General features: G+C 45.7%; 1 long non-coding RNA gene across 1 annotated transcript; it reads right to left on the bottom strand.

The window, feature by feature from the left end:
* Positions 1–2354: 2354 nt before the first annotated feature.
* LOC109299938 lies at positions 2355–11185 on the bottom strand. The gene is made up of 3 exons (XR_002098062.1): positions 11051–11185; positions 10088–10094; positions 2355–2365 (listed from the first exon to the last, which is right to left on the bottom strand). It is a non-coding gene; the product is annotated as an uncharacterized LOC109299938 (long non-coding RNA).
* Between the last annotated feature and the right edge of the window lie 4800 nt (positions 11186–15985).

The following is a 15985-nucleotide window of genomic DNA, read 5'->3' as shown; positions in this document are numbered from 1 at the left end:
CCCCCCCCCCCCCCCCCCCCCCCCCATTTTCACTAAGAATCACTGAGTGAAAAGTTACCTTTAGATAAAAGCCATATGTTCCTTTTTTAAGAGAAGTCAAAACCTAGATGTCATCTGTGTTTTATGTAGAACTCAAGGCAGGATCTGTATATCCCCGGTAAACAAGACAGACAAAACTGAAACCTAAGATGTGGAAAAGCATGTTTTATGTCCTGCTTCTGCCTTCTGCTTTCTGAAATGCCGGCTAATTGAGAGGGTTTGTGATTCCATATACTAAAACAACAGTTATCTTTGATGCCTTGGAGTACGTTGTATCGTCAAAGTGTATCATGGAAAGTTGAGAATTTAAATTCACGTTTGGGTATGAAGTGACCTTCAGTGGTAACTGGAGATGCTTAGCTGCTCTAAAAATCTGATCATTTATTAGACACTCAACTTTAGGCCCCAGACTTCAAAATGTTCTCATCATAATTTCTCCATGCTGCTAATAAGCTTTTCCTATATCACAGAGCTCTTCTGAGGATTAATTAGCTAATATTTGCTAGGTGATTTGAAATTACAAACCCCGGGTAACTCCTAAGCCTTCTTACACTTCAGAATCCTAAAAGGGTCTGTAGTGCCAGCTAAAGCTACTCTACAAAACTTTTTGCTTCCAGAATAGTATTTTCCTAGTGGGGCTGGGATATTTTTGGTTGGCTTCACCTTGCTGTGCTTAGATGGACACACCCTACTGTAGGATAACTCATCCTACTGAGCTCAGCAGGCCCTTGAGCTCAGGTTTTTGTTGAGCTCTGCTGACAGAAATGACATTTTGATGAATACTGATGCCTTTCACACACATTTTATGAGCAGGAAGAAGGAAGCTAGTGTAACTAACCTGCAACACACACGACTAATGAAAAGGACCCCTGGTGATTGCCTGCTATTTGCCATTCTGCAGAGAGCTGTATGAAACCGATGGTCTCAACTCTCTAAACCTGGTTTCAGGCAAGGCTCTAATTGGCTTGGAGGTTGTGCTAATCTGTTTCCTCCTGCCCAAACAAAAAATAGGTCAAAAGTCCTGGATGCTTCTCTCTTCCTGGTCCAACATTCATCGTCGTGAGTCCCTCGGAGTCAAGGATGACGTCTGTCAGGCTTGATGGGTCCTCAGGTAACTGAGGAGCCCGATTCTGGATACACATGTTCTTTGGCACTGGGGGCATGTTGTTGCACGGGGAAGTGGGATTCACAGCCCTGGGTTGCCCAAAGTTGTCACTCTTCTTGGGGCTCATATGGTTATGTCCTGTCCTCTGCACCTGAGGAATTAAACTGTATGCTTCCCAATGCCCAGCAGACTTTCCACAGAGAGTGTTATCACATGTCTTGTCCAAAGTGGCTTTGTCTTAATTAGACCCTTTCAGCACTTCTGTAGAATAAGGAGTAAACCTGATGGGCTAAGTACAGACATTCAAAACATTACATTACATAAACAGACATTAGCTTGAGCCTAAATTGGTTCAATCTTTGCAGGCTAAGTCTAACGTGCGTAGATTGAACTGATTTGCAAGTGAATAGACAGACATTCACTTTTGATTCTGCAAATGCAGCCGCATGACTGCATTGGCTCAGGCTAGAAGCCAGGGGGCACTAGAGTGAGCCGTCCCTTCCCTTTGGCACAGCCACAAGGCTGGAGGGAAGCTGAGCTGGGTGGATGGGGGGTGGCCAGGCACTGGCAGTCCACTGAGTATGATTGGGGAGGGATTTAATCCTCCACCCTGGCCTCCAGGGACCCCAGCCGGGGTGTGCCTGGAAGGGGAAGGGGGCAGAAACCCTTGCCCCCAAGTGGGAGGGCAGTGTGTGGCCAGAGCCAGCCTGGCCAGCTCCTCAAGTGAAGGCGGGGCAGGAAGGGGGATTAAACCCCCCCATCTCCCCTTTCTCCTACCCACATGGGACCCCAGCTGGCATCTGCCTGGCTTTCCACCCTGCTGGCCACTTGCGCAGAATGGGGCATGGCCAGAGCCGGCCTAGGCAGTGGCTCTGGCAAAGGGGGAGCAAGGAAGGGGATTAAACTCCCCTGCCTCCCCTCTCTCCCCCCAGCATGGGGAGTCCAGCCAGGGCCTGCCCAGCTTTCTGCCCCATCCCACTGAGAGGGAGGGAAGCCAGGGGATTTTAATCCCCCTCCCTGCCCCCTGTTCACCTGAGGTGCTGCTCTGGCCAGCTCTGGCCACGCCCCCTGCTGCATGAGTGGCCGGGGGGTGGGAGTGCGGCAGACCTCAGCTGGAGTCCCATGTGGGTGGGAGAGGGGAGGCAGGGGGAGTTAACCCTCCTCCCTCCCCCTGAGCCTGCTGGCTCATGCCCCCTCCAGCAGGGGAAAGTCTGACAGGGGCTGCTGTATCCCTGCCATGCAGACCGGGCTGTGCCAACTGGGTTACCCACCCCTACCCCCTTGTCAGCCAGCCCTCACTGCTTAGGCTAGGGAGCAGCGGGGTGGGGTCATCCCTACTCTGCTGAGCAGACAGCACAGCCCAGGGCTGAGCTGTAAAGCATGCTGGGATGTTGGGGGACTCTGATTTAACTTGAAGCAGGAAGGGGTCTGGGACAAAAGTTCCATAAACGAGTTTGACCTAAATCACTTAAGGTTGAACCACTTAAGTCTTATTCAACCAGGTTTATCTTAAACCAGTTTTGGCCACTTTGAAACTGGTTTATGTGCACTGAACGACTATTCCGTTACAGGTTTAAACCAGTTTCTGATGACTTAAACCGGTTTGTGTGTAACTAATGTTCCATGGAATTTGATTGGTCCACATGGAGGCAAGGCATGGCCAGAGAGGGGGGAAGTTGAACCCCGAAAGAGCTAGGCAACATTTCAGTCCAAACCGACCCCTTGGAAAGTTGTCCCATTGTCGCTATCTGCAACTGCAAACAATGGTAAGAGTAGCTCAAGGACTGGTGTGTCATAAGCAATCCACTGCTTTTTTTGTCTCGAGTTGCATTTCTCCAAGCGGCTGATAATGGATGGGCTCAGTTTATTCCACAGAGGACGTATTCACAGCCTGCCCTGTTCCATTTAGTATAAACAGAAACCAAAGCATGTTAAACTTTGTCGCTAACAGAATGCTACTGTCGCTATTCAGATTAAACAGAGGTTTTTTTAGACACAGGACTGCCTTTGCTGTAGGAAATCTCACGTATTAGGGAAAGATCAATACCACAGCTAATGGCCTAAGGTATCAAAAAACCTCACTGGAGGAAATGAGAATGTTGTCTGGAAACCAGATGATGATAATCCTCAGGATAAATGGATTTAGAGATTTCCGACACTGTTTTAGTAAACAGAGGGCAGACTTAAACAGTTATTTCAACAAGTTCCTTTACAAAAGGGAAAGAGATTGCCATTTTCCTGTTTGGTTTTAGCTGTGACATTGATGGGTCTTGGTGAATATTTATTAACTGTTTATATGTAGAACGAAGTTAGGTGTTGAGGCTTTTTCCAAGAAGAGCCTGTGTGGGAAAATCTTACACCCAACACCGTGCCTTGTGATCATTTCTCATTGCGTTTCCTGTCAATGATACTAGGCAAGAAACTGTGAATTTCTCAATAGGTTGGGCATGGCAGTGGGTGAACCTCAAACAAATTCAAAGTAGAATCACAGAAAGCGAGGGTGTGAAGGGACCTCAGGAGGTCATCTTGTCCAACCCCCTGCTCAAAGCAGGACCAGCCCCAACTACATCATCCCAGACAGAGATTTATCTAGCTGGGTCTTAAAAACCTCCAAGGATGGAGCTTCCACCACCTCTCTAGGTAATCTCTTTCAGTGATTTACTACCCTCCTAGGGAGAAAGTACTGACCAGACAGGGACCCAATTATAGAGGACTCTCGATTCTGTTCTCAGTGATACAGCTATGAATCAGGAGCACTTCCAGTGAAGTGGTTGTGGAGTATGGGAGAGCTTCCACCCTTCCATTCAATGGCTAAAACTGGGTACTTCTGTGCTTAGTTTGGACAATCTGGGGCCAGCATTGCATTCACTAGACTTTTTGAGTGTTTTAAAAGGCTGAAGGCTGGTTTCTGCAAGGGCTGATGTGTGAGGGAGACAGGGGGAGGGATGAATGAGGTGAGGTTTGACTTAACTTAACCAATATGACCAGGTTTTGACTCCTGCATATAACACAGGCTTGAGAATTACAGAGCAAGACTCCCGCCCTGAGCCCATAGTTGAGCTGCATCAACACAACCTTTAGCAAGACTCCCAGGCTTGATTTACAGCCTAAGAGTGACAGTGAATCCATGGTATCCCCGAAGTCGGTGGGATTACTCACACTGTATAAAGTGTAGCATGTAAGGCTTTGCAGGATTTGTCACAGCCTTTATAAGGAAAGCGGAAGGTGCAGACCCCTGCAGTTTTCGACTGCTTGCACATCTCCAAAGACTCCCACACAAACACAATAGTGTTAATAAGTCTGGCTATCTTAACAGCTTCATTTCTTAAATACTATAACATTCCACAGCCAGATGCCTTTCCATTTTATTAAATCTTTCATGGCCTCTGTCAATTTTCTGATGCAATTTCCTTTTCTGGCATAAGCTTGCTAATACACAGCTTTGTGTGTCCCTTCAAAATGTTTGTGGCTGTATCACAGGTCACTTTTTTTCTGAAATATTTCCTGATCTTTATTAAACAGAGAGTGGGTAACTTTTAAGAATGGGTGTTCTTGAAATCCCCATCTGTAGCTCTGCTAGCAATTTTCCTCTTGAGGAGGAGTTCATCTTCACTTCCATCTTCTGCCAGTTTGGGAGTGTTCTAATGTTTCTGAATTTAACATTTGAATAATACTTTATAGCCAAACACACACCACATAGACCCTTCTTTCCAGGCAGAAAGCTCACCCGATATTGCAGCCTAAGCAGGTAGGTTATCAGGGATATCTGATAACCCCAAAGGAGAGCCCTGTGTGGTGGTGTTGGTGACTCACCTTGGCATAATTTAGCAGTATCATGGTCTACAGCTATTGTTCTTGCGATGGGCTATACAATTAGGATCCTTGTCATCATTAAAGAACATTCAACCCTTCTTGCAAAAGCTGGAGTATTAGTTGCTGGTCCAATCAGTGTATTTACATCTTTTTTTTCCCCTGGTTCAGTTGAAAGCAGTGTCATGCCCCATGCCTGTGCGCTGCATTGTTGACTGTGTGCTATTAAATAGCTGCCATAATCTACCTCAGGGCAGGCTGCTAATCTCTGATGGATGTAATGCAAGATGAGACCGACACGCACATCAGCGGTTGCATCCAGCACTCCTCTGCGTTTGAGTCAGAATTACATCTGAACTGCTCTGTCATGTGACAGGGATCAGCATCTACTGACTTCAGTGAATTGATTCCAACATATTTCTATTGTTATAAAGGAACCTGAGCATCTCTGATTCAAGATATAAATGCCATTAGACTTGTTGGATTAATGGTTTATAACAAATCCACCACTATGTGAAGAGCTTTTAATGCACTTCTCTTCTCTTGGTATGTACAATACCTTTTTTTGCCCCTATGCAGAAAGCACATGCTCTGTGCAGAGTATATATGTGTGTATATGTATGTTAAATTTCTGAATAATGCATCTCATTCTATTACATTAGCAGAAAAAGAATATTTGTTGAGTCCTGCTGGGGAAAAAAAGAACTGGACATATATTCTGCGTGACTGCCCTTGTCCTCTCGCAGCACACATATAAGTAGCCTTCCCCAAAACGAAGACAGAGAAGGAGAGCAATTAGGACTGGAGTTTGGACTTTGTCCAGCAGGCTCAATTGACTTTGTCAGTCATGTCCTATGTGAACCTTTCTGTTTTTCAAGGGTAATTAAACACACCACTGCTTGCTTGGATCTTTCTTTCTGACTATCCATCCACCTCAACTGACAAATTAAAGAGCTAGAGAGGAGGGAGCCAAGCTTGACTGTCCACAAAGCCATGTCCACATTGGCATAATTTTTTGATAACTTCATACCATCATGTAATTAGCAATAGAAATGCCACGTGAGAACAGTATGTGTCATTAGGGTTGGAGTCATTTGATCTTTAACTAATCTTACATCTAGTGAAAGATGAGCTAAGTGAATGAAACCTGTATAGATCAGCCTAATAAATATTGTATAGACCATATTTCGGCCCATATCACCTGCCATGACATTGCATCACTGACAGCAGAGAGAGTGGTTTAGGTGATTAATAATGGGATCTGGAACCTCACATTACCTCCTAATGATGAGGTGTTTTCTTCTGACACATGACAAATGGGAATTGTCCCATAAAGTCAGAGACCAAAGGCCAGTTTCCAAGAGGCATGTGCCCACACCGTTAAAGCAGTACCAGAATTATTTGCATTCTTGTTGGTGAGGCTAAGGGACAACTGACTCAACACTTCCCCCACTATTAGTTATCTCCATTGCTCAGGGCAAGGCATGTTTCCAAGGAAGTTTAGTCTGGTGTTGCACTGGCTGTGTGTGCATCAGCATAGAGAGAACGTGTTAGACGTTAGTCAATCTCGCACTGTTCTTAATGACTGAAATTCACACGTTGTGTTTATTGCATGACTGATACAGACGGTGAACAAGGGCAAGTCAAACTCTAAAATCTTCCTTCATCTCCCTCCATTCCAAATTGTTCCCATCTGTGCAAGTTGTATAAAACTATAATATCTGAAGTCAGCTCCTTCTGAATGGTTACATAGGAGTGAACGACAGAATATCACAGAAAGCTTCCTAACTGTGAAACCTATTAGACAGCAGAGCATAGTCTTCTGGGGGAAGTGTTGGAATGAAGCCCCGTCACATGAGATTTAAAACTCCAGGGGATAAAACATTAAGAGGGGAAAAAAATAGATAAATTGTTAGATAACAGGTCTGCACTGACAGAGAGGAATGGAGAGTTCAGCTTAAAATATCTTTTCCATCTAGGAACATAGGGCATAAAACTGGAAAGGTCATAGAATCCATTCCCTGGCAATAGAAAACACATTGCATCATGTAATCCCCTTGATAAACTGAGCGTGCTCTATCTAAAACTAGCTAGGTTCTTTTGTCTCTACAACTCCGATTAGGAGGCTGCTTACTGCGGCTTCCAGGCAAAATTTATTCATGAGTACTTTATACTGATTTATTCTTGTTTGAACCTTAGATCTCCTCTCTCCCTGGTATTTATTCCTTGATATATGTATACGCAGGAACTGTACCCTCTTTTCAGCCTTCATTTTGGTAGAATACAAGTTTGTTTTGGTCTCCTTTCATTGCCATGTGCATGTCAAAAAGTCATCCTCCTGTGTTTCTCTGCCCCTATACCTGTTTGAATTCATCTATCTTGAATGTGGCTGACCATAACGGCGCACAGTATTCCGAAGATTTTACAAATTAATTTTAGAAGGACATTAATACCTTATTATATCTACAGGAAATCACTTTCCCTGGTGCATTTTAGAATTGCGCTTGGCTCACAGGCATCCTATGATCTTTCTCTTCCTCTGTCACTTCCAACCGATGAGCCCCCAGCTCTAGTAGAAATTCTTGTTATCAGTCCCTAAGTGCACGACCTTGCACTTTGCTTTATTGAAATTCATCCCATTTCTATTACTCCAGTCCTTAAGGTCAGTTGGTTCTTCCTGTATGATATTTTTGCCTTTCTCTGTATTGACAATGCCTCCCAAATTTGTGCCATCAGCAAACTCCATTTAATCTCTAACTTGCAAAATTCTCTGGCAGTATCCTTGTGAGAGATTGTAAGTGTGATTGTGTGTCAACACAACTCCTGGCCCTCTTCCCTTTGCCACAGGTACTAGAGTTAGTAAAGTAACTTCCAACAAAATCACGCTTCACTGGGAAATGTTCATTTATCAACATCTTGTGGGAGAAATGTGTCAAGGGTGGAATATCTGCTTTCACCTGGGCAGTGGGAGACTCAGGTTTAAGTCTCATCTGAAAGCAAAACCCAAGTATCCTATATCCCAGGTCAGTGCCCTCACCACCAAGCTTATTGGCTAGGGAACTGGGTTAAGTGATCAGAAACTGGTTTAAACCTGTAACAGAACAGAAGCTCAGTGCACATAAACCAGTTTCAAAATGGCTGAAACTGGTTTAAGATAAATCTGGTTGAATATAGTATCAGGCTTAACTGATTTGGCTCAAACCAGTTTATGAAACTTCTGTCCCAGACCCCTTCCTGGTTCAAGTTAAATCACATGTAACCCAGGTACACCCAAGGGTGTTCCCCGTCCTCAATTGAATGGGATAGGTGGGCAGGCAACAGTGCAGTGCGAGGGATGCTGTGACTTGGGTACAGATCCCTCTATTTATAGAGCCACACCACACAAAATGTTCTTAACTACATACAGACTTTATTTAACATATAAAGAATTATATACAACTAATATATATACACACAACTATATATATATATCTCCCAAAACAATAGATAATATTAGAAAAACATTAACCACTATACACTCTTATACATACACATACTTAAAACTATATTCAGGAATGGGGTTGTGCAGGGTATGCTTTGAGAGTAGTCCCCTTACCCAGGACCCCGAAATCCTTAAGGTAAGCCACTAGGTCCACAGGGTGACCCTGTGTGGGCCTCCAGCAGGTAAATACCTGTTTCCCAATATAATACTCAACAAATTAAACAACAAGAAAAATAGATTCCAATAGAAAAATAACAACCTTAAAATTATTTACCAGGTAAAATATAACATAACTCACACAGTACAACCAGTTTACAAAATATTAGGTACAGCTCCCCATTTTGTAGGGCACACTCTCACCCAGTTCTCTGAAAGGAAGGGGGTGGGGAGGGTCACTTTTCTCTGACCCCTCCCCTGTTAAGCCCCTATTCCCTGAACTCATGCTTGTCCCAAGTGAGGATGTGGTAGGCTTGTTTCCCCCCGCCCCCATGAGGACCTTGCTGCTGCATGCCGCAGGGAGTTCCTTCTTCATAGGCTGGGGTTGGGCCTTGGGCAACTCCAAGGCTCAGCCTTCTATCGAGTTTGGGGGTGGAGCACAGCCCACCTTTTCTGTCTCTGTGGGAGGAAAGGGACTGGCAATGCTCCAAAAGTGCCTTAGGGCAGGTGCCCCTTGACAATGCCTGAGCAGTCTCTCATCGCTCCCAGGGCCAAGGCTTCATGCACTGGGATGTGCACCATGTGGGGCCCAAGCAGGATCTCTCTGCTCCCAGGGCTGAGGCTCTGGCAGCATCTCCTCCAGCGGTGTCTTTAGGACCCCAGGCCTATCGTCCACTGCAGCAGCTCTCCCCAGCTTCTCAGCTCTGCTCTTTTTGTCCCTCGCCGGTCTGGTTTGCCAGCCGAACATGCTGTGCTTTTATAGCCATCCGGGGCTCTGCCCTAGATTGCAAAAGGTCCAATGAAGGCGGCAAAAATCTCGCCAGGACCCCTCCTTCTGGGAGTTCTGTCCCTGGATCATAAATGCACCAGTCAGGAGAAGGGGGGGGGTGACAGCCAGAACCAAAGAAATTAATAAACAATAAATATGTGCTTCTTGGAGGCATTTGGAACTTTTATCTAATATGAAGCTCGTATTTTTGTAACCTGCAAATGTAACTTGTAACTGTTTGTGGAACTAACTAGGCCTCAAAGACAAAGCTCTCGCTGTGAGATTAGCTGACCTAATAGTTCTTTCTTGCTCAGAATTTAGCCTTGATGATGATAAAAACTGGATTCAACTGCCTAGCTTATCCAGTACATTTCAAGAAAGAACACCTCAAAAAAGCATAGTCAGAGAGTTCTGAAGGGGCTGGATTTAGGCGTGGTAATGTTAATTTCAAACATGAAGATGCTGTGTTGTGATTTGCTTATTGGATAAACCCAAGCTTAGGCAGTAACTTATTAAAATAATTTCTAACACCTTTTAACCCCATAGGATAACAGCTATAAAGCAGTATTATGAATGGCTACATAACTACAAAAATAGTATAGTTAGGATATAGAAGAACACACACGTCATAGTAACCCTCCGGAAGGACGGAACAAAAGGGTTATTGCTGTCCCGTACGCCCGCGGATCTCTCTTACTCCCTGTGAGAGCGAGAACCAGATCCTGACTGAGGGGCTTCCACCTGTTCTCCTTCAGGCAGCCCAGTTCAGAGACTTCTGACTTCGCTGATTCAACTTGACGTGCATCTTCTAACTGAGGGACTATCGATAAGTTAATAACCAAGTGAGAACTCTTGGTTAATTTCTTTATCTGTTTTATTATCACTGTCAATTTTAATCTGTATTGTTATGTTGTCTGTTTATTAACTTAACCTTTTTATTAACTATTATATGTGCAAACTCTATCTTTTGTTGTCATAAGTAAAATTCATTCCTTTTTGTAAGTGAAACTTGTCATTTCTTTCCTTTCCAACATCACCTCCTTGATCCCAAACCAAAAAGCCCAGTGGCTAATAAAGTTGCAGTGCTCAGTCAGTCTGCAACTAAATTGATATACTCACAGTGCCCAGCTGGCCTGTGATGGGGGGGGCACCCTCTCCTGACTGGTGGAAAAAATTCGACCATTGGCTCGGTGTCCTGCTCAAGCTGGTAAGCTGCATGCAAGCTGCTGCATGCCTGCTACAAGCAGTTTCCCAGCATGCTTTGCAGCCCTGGGCTGGGCTGACTGCTCCAGCAGAGCAGAACTGGCCCTACCCCTGTGCTCCCTAGCTGGAGCAGTGAGGACTGGCTGACAGAAGGAGCAGGGGGCAAGCATGGCTGGGCCTGCAGTCCAATCTGGGGGTGGGGAGGGGACTGCCCCCCGCCCCAGGCAAACCCCTGCTGGGATCTGGGGCCAGAGAGGTGGGTAAAACACCCCTTCCCCTACTCAAACTTACTGCTGGCTGCAACTGTGGGCTACAAACCCCTGAGGCACCTGGGAACAGGAAGAGGAAGTGATGAGCAGCCCTGCAGAATCCTGCTGCTCTGTTTCTGGACTGCAAATTCCAGAGACCTTGTGGGCAACAGGAAGAGGAAATGAATATGCAGCCAAATAGCTGTGCTCTAGCGCCCCCAGCTTCTGGCTTGAGCCACTGCAGGCATATGGCTGCATTTCCTTAATCAAAGGTAAACGTCTATTCATTTCTATTTCAATTTAATTGGTACCACTTAGACTAACCTGCAAAGACTGAATTGATTCAGCCTTGGGCTTCTTGACTGTCTGTACCTAGCCATTGTGTTATTTTAGTAGGTGACTCTCTGTGTTTCTCCTGAAAATTTTGAAATGTGCCAGGTCTGTCCTGATACAGAAAAGTGTTTTACATCTCAATTTTCCCACCCAGGTTTTAGCCTTACTGATCTAGCTGAATAGATTTTCTGTGTTACTAAATTTAAAACTTTCCTAAAAACAAATGTAAGCATTTCTGTCTTCATTTTTCTGATACCCTCCCCCCACCCCATTTCCTCAGTTGAATTCTAGTCTCCTATTTTTTTAAGAGTCTGCTCTAATAGAATCCTAACTTTCTATGTTTTCCATTGTGTCCTTCAAAACTACTGTTAAACCACATGCCTAGATTACATTTTGTTTCCAAGGAATTCATCATAAAATGACAAGTTAAGCCTAATCAGTCTGCCTTTTTTCTCTCAAAGGCCTGAGGTTGGTTTTAGGTAACATCCCTTGTCACACTGTAGAAGATCCAATAGGATGGAAAAAAACAAAAATATATTTTTGTCATTATCACTGCAATGATAAGCAAAATTTGGTTTAATGCTACTCTAACTGACTTTAGAGCCTAACACAAACCTTGGACTGACCTCTTCTTGGGCAAACATGACCATGTGACAGTTAGACTACTTGGTTCAGTCTGTTTAATCTGTTCAGCTTTCTGAATGAAATTTAACAAACTTGCACATCTGAAAAATGGAGTGCCCAAATTTCACTTGCCCTTGTAATTTTTCTACTGCTGCAATTTATAAACTTGGGTAGGTAGAAGACAACTTTTCCATCAGCAGTTTTGTGCTATGGGGTGTTTTCCCTGGATACCTGCATTGGTACTTAAAAATCTGATATTATTTCTGGGACCCTTGGATGTTTCTCTTTTCAGTGACCACCTTTCCTGAATTTTCCAGGCCCAGTCATGCATTGTGGCAGTGTGCCCATGTGTGCAAAGAGCCCTTGAAATGGGACTTTTGTCCTGAATTTGAAAATGTTTTTTGGGCTTAACTGTGTGTGCTCAGGAAGGCAGCCTCTGCCAGAGAAAAGCAGTGAGCCTGATCTTTGCCCACCTCTTCAATTTAGGGCCCCCGTTTCGTCTACATAAACCATTTGTCCGTAATTGATCAACTCCCCTGAACATTCCCGTGGCCTCACCTAGAGGGTACAACATGTGAAAACAGCTGCATAAGCATGGGCTGCCTCCTGACCAAGGAGCCATGCAGCTGTATTCACACCAGGCCTACACTCAGATAAATTAAGTCTGTGCCTTAGTAGTGCTAATTAGCCCCACTCCCTCCCCACCTCACAATGCTGTGCAAAGGCAGTTCCTCGCAGACTGGATGCGGTAGAGACAATTTCTGGTATCAGAGGTCTGTAGGGAATTTCACAGCTGGATTTTGCCCCCCAGAGTTGGCTGCTTTTCTTTCACTTTGCTCCTACAGTGTTGCATCAGTAATTTTATGGTTTTGTTGCTGGTTTTGCAATTTAGTGGGATACGCTGTTAAAGCAGCTGCCTCTCATTGCATATCATGTTAGCCCAGGAAATGCGAAATGTATGTTATTTCAAATAAGATAGGATTGATAACCCTTGAATTGCGTGATGTACTGGATGCAACTAATGAGGTACTAATCCTCATGGAAGCCTTTGGGGCAGATTTCAGGAACTAAATCAGAGTCACTTAGGGTAGCAATAAAGCCATCTGGATGTTAAACCTCATTTAGTATTGATTTGAGAATCAAATACGTTAAATGAATTGATTGTATGTTCTAGTTTCTTTTAGCTGTTAACTCTTATCATTTATTGTTCTTAGCTAGTCCTTATCTACTGTCCTTGAGGTGGAAACTTTAGGGGGCCTTTTGGGCTTAACTGTGTGTGTATAAACGGCTCTTCTGTGCTTAGTATTACAGAATTTGCTTTTATGTAGCCTCAGAAAGGTTTTTAAGCTCTAAATGCTGTTTGCCTGCTGTATCTAACACCCCCTCCCCCCGATCCACTCAGTGCACTAGGAAAAATCCTTCTAACAAGGGTCTTATTAATACTAGTAGGTTGGATGCTTTAGTCTGCATGGTCCACTCTTCACTGCTCATGAATGCAATGTAGTGTTGAAATGGCTACAGATTTTTCAGAGAAGATTTATTCTCTGTAGGGAGCATCTCTCCTGTTGCAATGTGTAAATGCAACAGTAGAGATGCTGTCTCCCCTACATATCTCTATGTGCACTGTCTCAGCACTTCCTTCCATGTGCCATAAGAGGGTTTGCTCAGAGAAAGGCAGAAAAGAGAGTCTGTGGTGGAGATGAGTTTGTCAGTGGGGGGAAGGGGAAGTTGAGGAGGGAGCCACGGAACACCAAACAAAGAGCCACCCACAAGAACAGCCCAGCCAAGACAGGCAACGAGCACAAAAAATACCCAGGTAAGAGACAGGGGACCAGATAGTCCTGGGATTAGGGGGGCGATGCATGCACCTTCAGGAGGCCTTAAATGCCTATACACTAATGCTCGTAGTATGGGGAACAAGCAGGAGGAACTTGCCCTCCTGCTAGCTAACACTAACCCGGACATAGTGGGGCTCACTGAAACTTGGTGGGATCCAACGCATGACTAGGCAGTAAACATCAAGGGCTACAGACTATACAAGCAGGATAGAACGGGGAGGGAAGGTGGGGGTGTGGTACTCTACATCAAATAGCAATACTCATCCTCAACAAACAGCACTGGGTCAGAGGAGGGGCAGACTGAAGTGCTCTGGATCCATATACAAGGGGGTTGTGGGGAAAGGGACTTAATGGTAGAGGTTTACTACAGGCCACCTAATCAGGGGGAAGAATTGGACCAGGAATTCTCAGGTCAGCTTGTGGAGGCAGTTAAGTCAAGGGATGTGGTCATCATAGGTGACCTAAACTATCCAGACATCTGCTGGGAAGAGCAGACAGCCAGGTCTGACCACTCATGTCAGTTTCTAGCTGAGTTACAGGACCTCCATCTAACCCAGGAGGTGCACAGTCCCACTAGGGGAAATGCCTTGTTGGACCTGGTCCTGGCCACAGGCGATGACCTGGTGAGGGGGCTGCGAGTGCTCGATCACCTGGGCAATAGTGATCATCGCCTACTGGAATTCACCATCCAGCGCAGGGTGTCAAAGGCCTGCAGCAAGGCAGCAGCCCTAGACTTCAGGAGGGCGGAGTTCAATGAGGTAAGGAGACTAGTCGGGGAGGCACTGAGGCCCTGGATGGGAGGGCAGTTGGGAGTCCAGGAAGAGTGGTTGTTCCTTAAGGAGACGATCCTCCAAGCCCAAAGGGTGACAATCCCCATATGGATCAAAGGGGGCAAGAGTGCTCAAAAGCCCCCATGGCTCACCAAAATTATCCACAAACTTCTCAAAGCTAAGAAGGAGGCATACACCCAGTGGAAGGGAGGGGCCATAACCAAGGAGGATTATACCTCCATTGCTCGAGACTGTACGGGGGCTGTTAGGAAGGCTAAGGCGGAGATGGAACTGGGACTAGCGACCCAGATCAAGGATAACAAGAAGTCCTTTTTTAAATACATACGGGATAAAAAGAAGGTTCCAAGTAATGTGGGACCCCTGCAGGATACTCTAGGAAATCTGGTGCTCGCACCAGATGACAAAGCTAACCTCTTTAACAATTTCTTTGCCTCCATCTTTTTGAGCAGGGACCAGGGCATCCCCCCCCACTGGGATTCCCGATAGACCCAGGAGAGGCACTGCCAGGCCCAGGGTCAGTAAGGACCTAGTCAGGGAAATTCTGGTGGGTCTAGACGTGTTCAAGTCAGCAGGTGCTGACAATCTCCACCCCAGGGTGCTGAAGGAATTAGGAGAGGTCATTGTGGGACCCCTGGCATGGCTTTACAAGCACTCATGGTGCTCTGGCAAGGTGACAGAGGACTGGAAAAGGGCCAGTGTGGTCCCCATTTTCAAAAAAGGGAGGAAGGAGGACCCAGAAAACTACAGGCCCGGTAGTCTTACCTTGGTCCTGGGGAAGCTCTTTGAGAAAATAATCCAGAAGCACATCTGCGAGGGACCAGCAGGGGGGATCATGCTTAGGGGCAACCAACATGGGTTCATTCGAGGCAGGTCCTGTTAGACCAACCTGGTGGCCTTCTATGACCAGGTCACAAAATCCTTGGATGCAGGTGTCGTGGAAGACGTAGTCTTTCTGGACTTTAGGAAGGCTTTCGGCACAGTCTCTCACCCCATCCTCATTAAGAAATTAGACGACTGTGGCGTCGATGCCTACACAGTCAAATGGGTCACTAACTGGCTGGAGGGCCGCACCCAGAGAGTGGTGGTGGACGGGTCATTTTGACCTGGAGGGACGTGAGCAATGGGGTGCCCCAGGGCTCGGTCCTTGGGCCCGCACTGTTCACATCTTCATTGGTGACTTGGACGAGGGGGTGAAAAGCAGCTTGTTCTAGTTTACAGATGACACTAAGGTGTGGGAAGAAGTGGGCATGCTGGAGGACAGGGACAGGCTTCAACTAGATCTAGACAGGTTACAGGGGTGGGTGGATGAGAACAGGATGGGATTCAATACTGACAAGTGAAAGGTACTGCACCTAGGGAGAAAGAACCAGCAGCATAACTACAGGCTGGGGAACTCCCTTCTAGTCAGCACAGAGGCAGAAAAGGATCTTGGAGTCATTTTTCATTCCAAAATGAACATGGGCTGCCAATGTGGGGCCGTGGTCAGGAAGGCCAACTGTACTTCGTTGTGCATCCACAGATGCATCACAAGCAGGTCCAAGGAGGTGATCCTCCCCCTCTATGCGGCACTGGTCAGGCTGCAGTTGCA

This window comes from Gavialis gangeticus, unplaced genomic scaffold (assembly GCF_001723915.1).
Source record: "Gavialis gangeticus isolate Ggan-Ray unplaced genomic scaffold, GavGan_comp1, whole genome shotgun sequence".
NCBI lineage: Eukaryota > Metazoa > Chordata > Crocodylia > Gavialidae > Gavialis > Gavialis gangeticus.
Note: the sequence above shows the minus strand (reverse complement) of the source record. Positions and strands in the feature narration are given on the sequence as shown.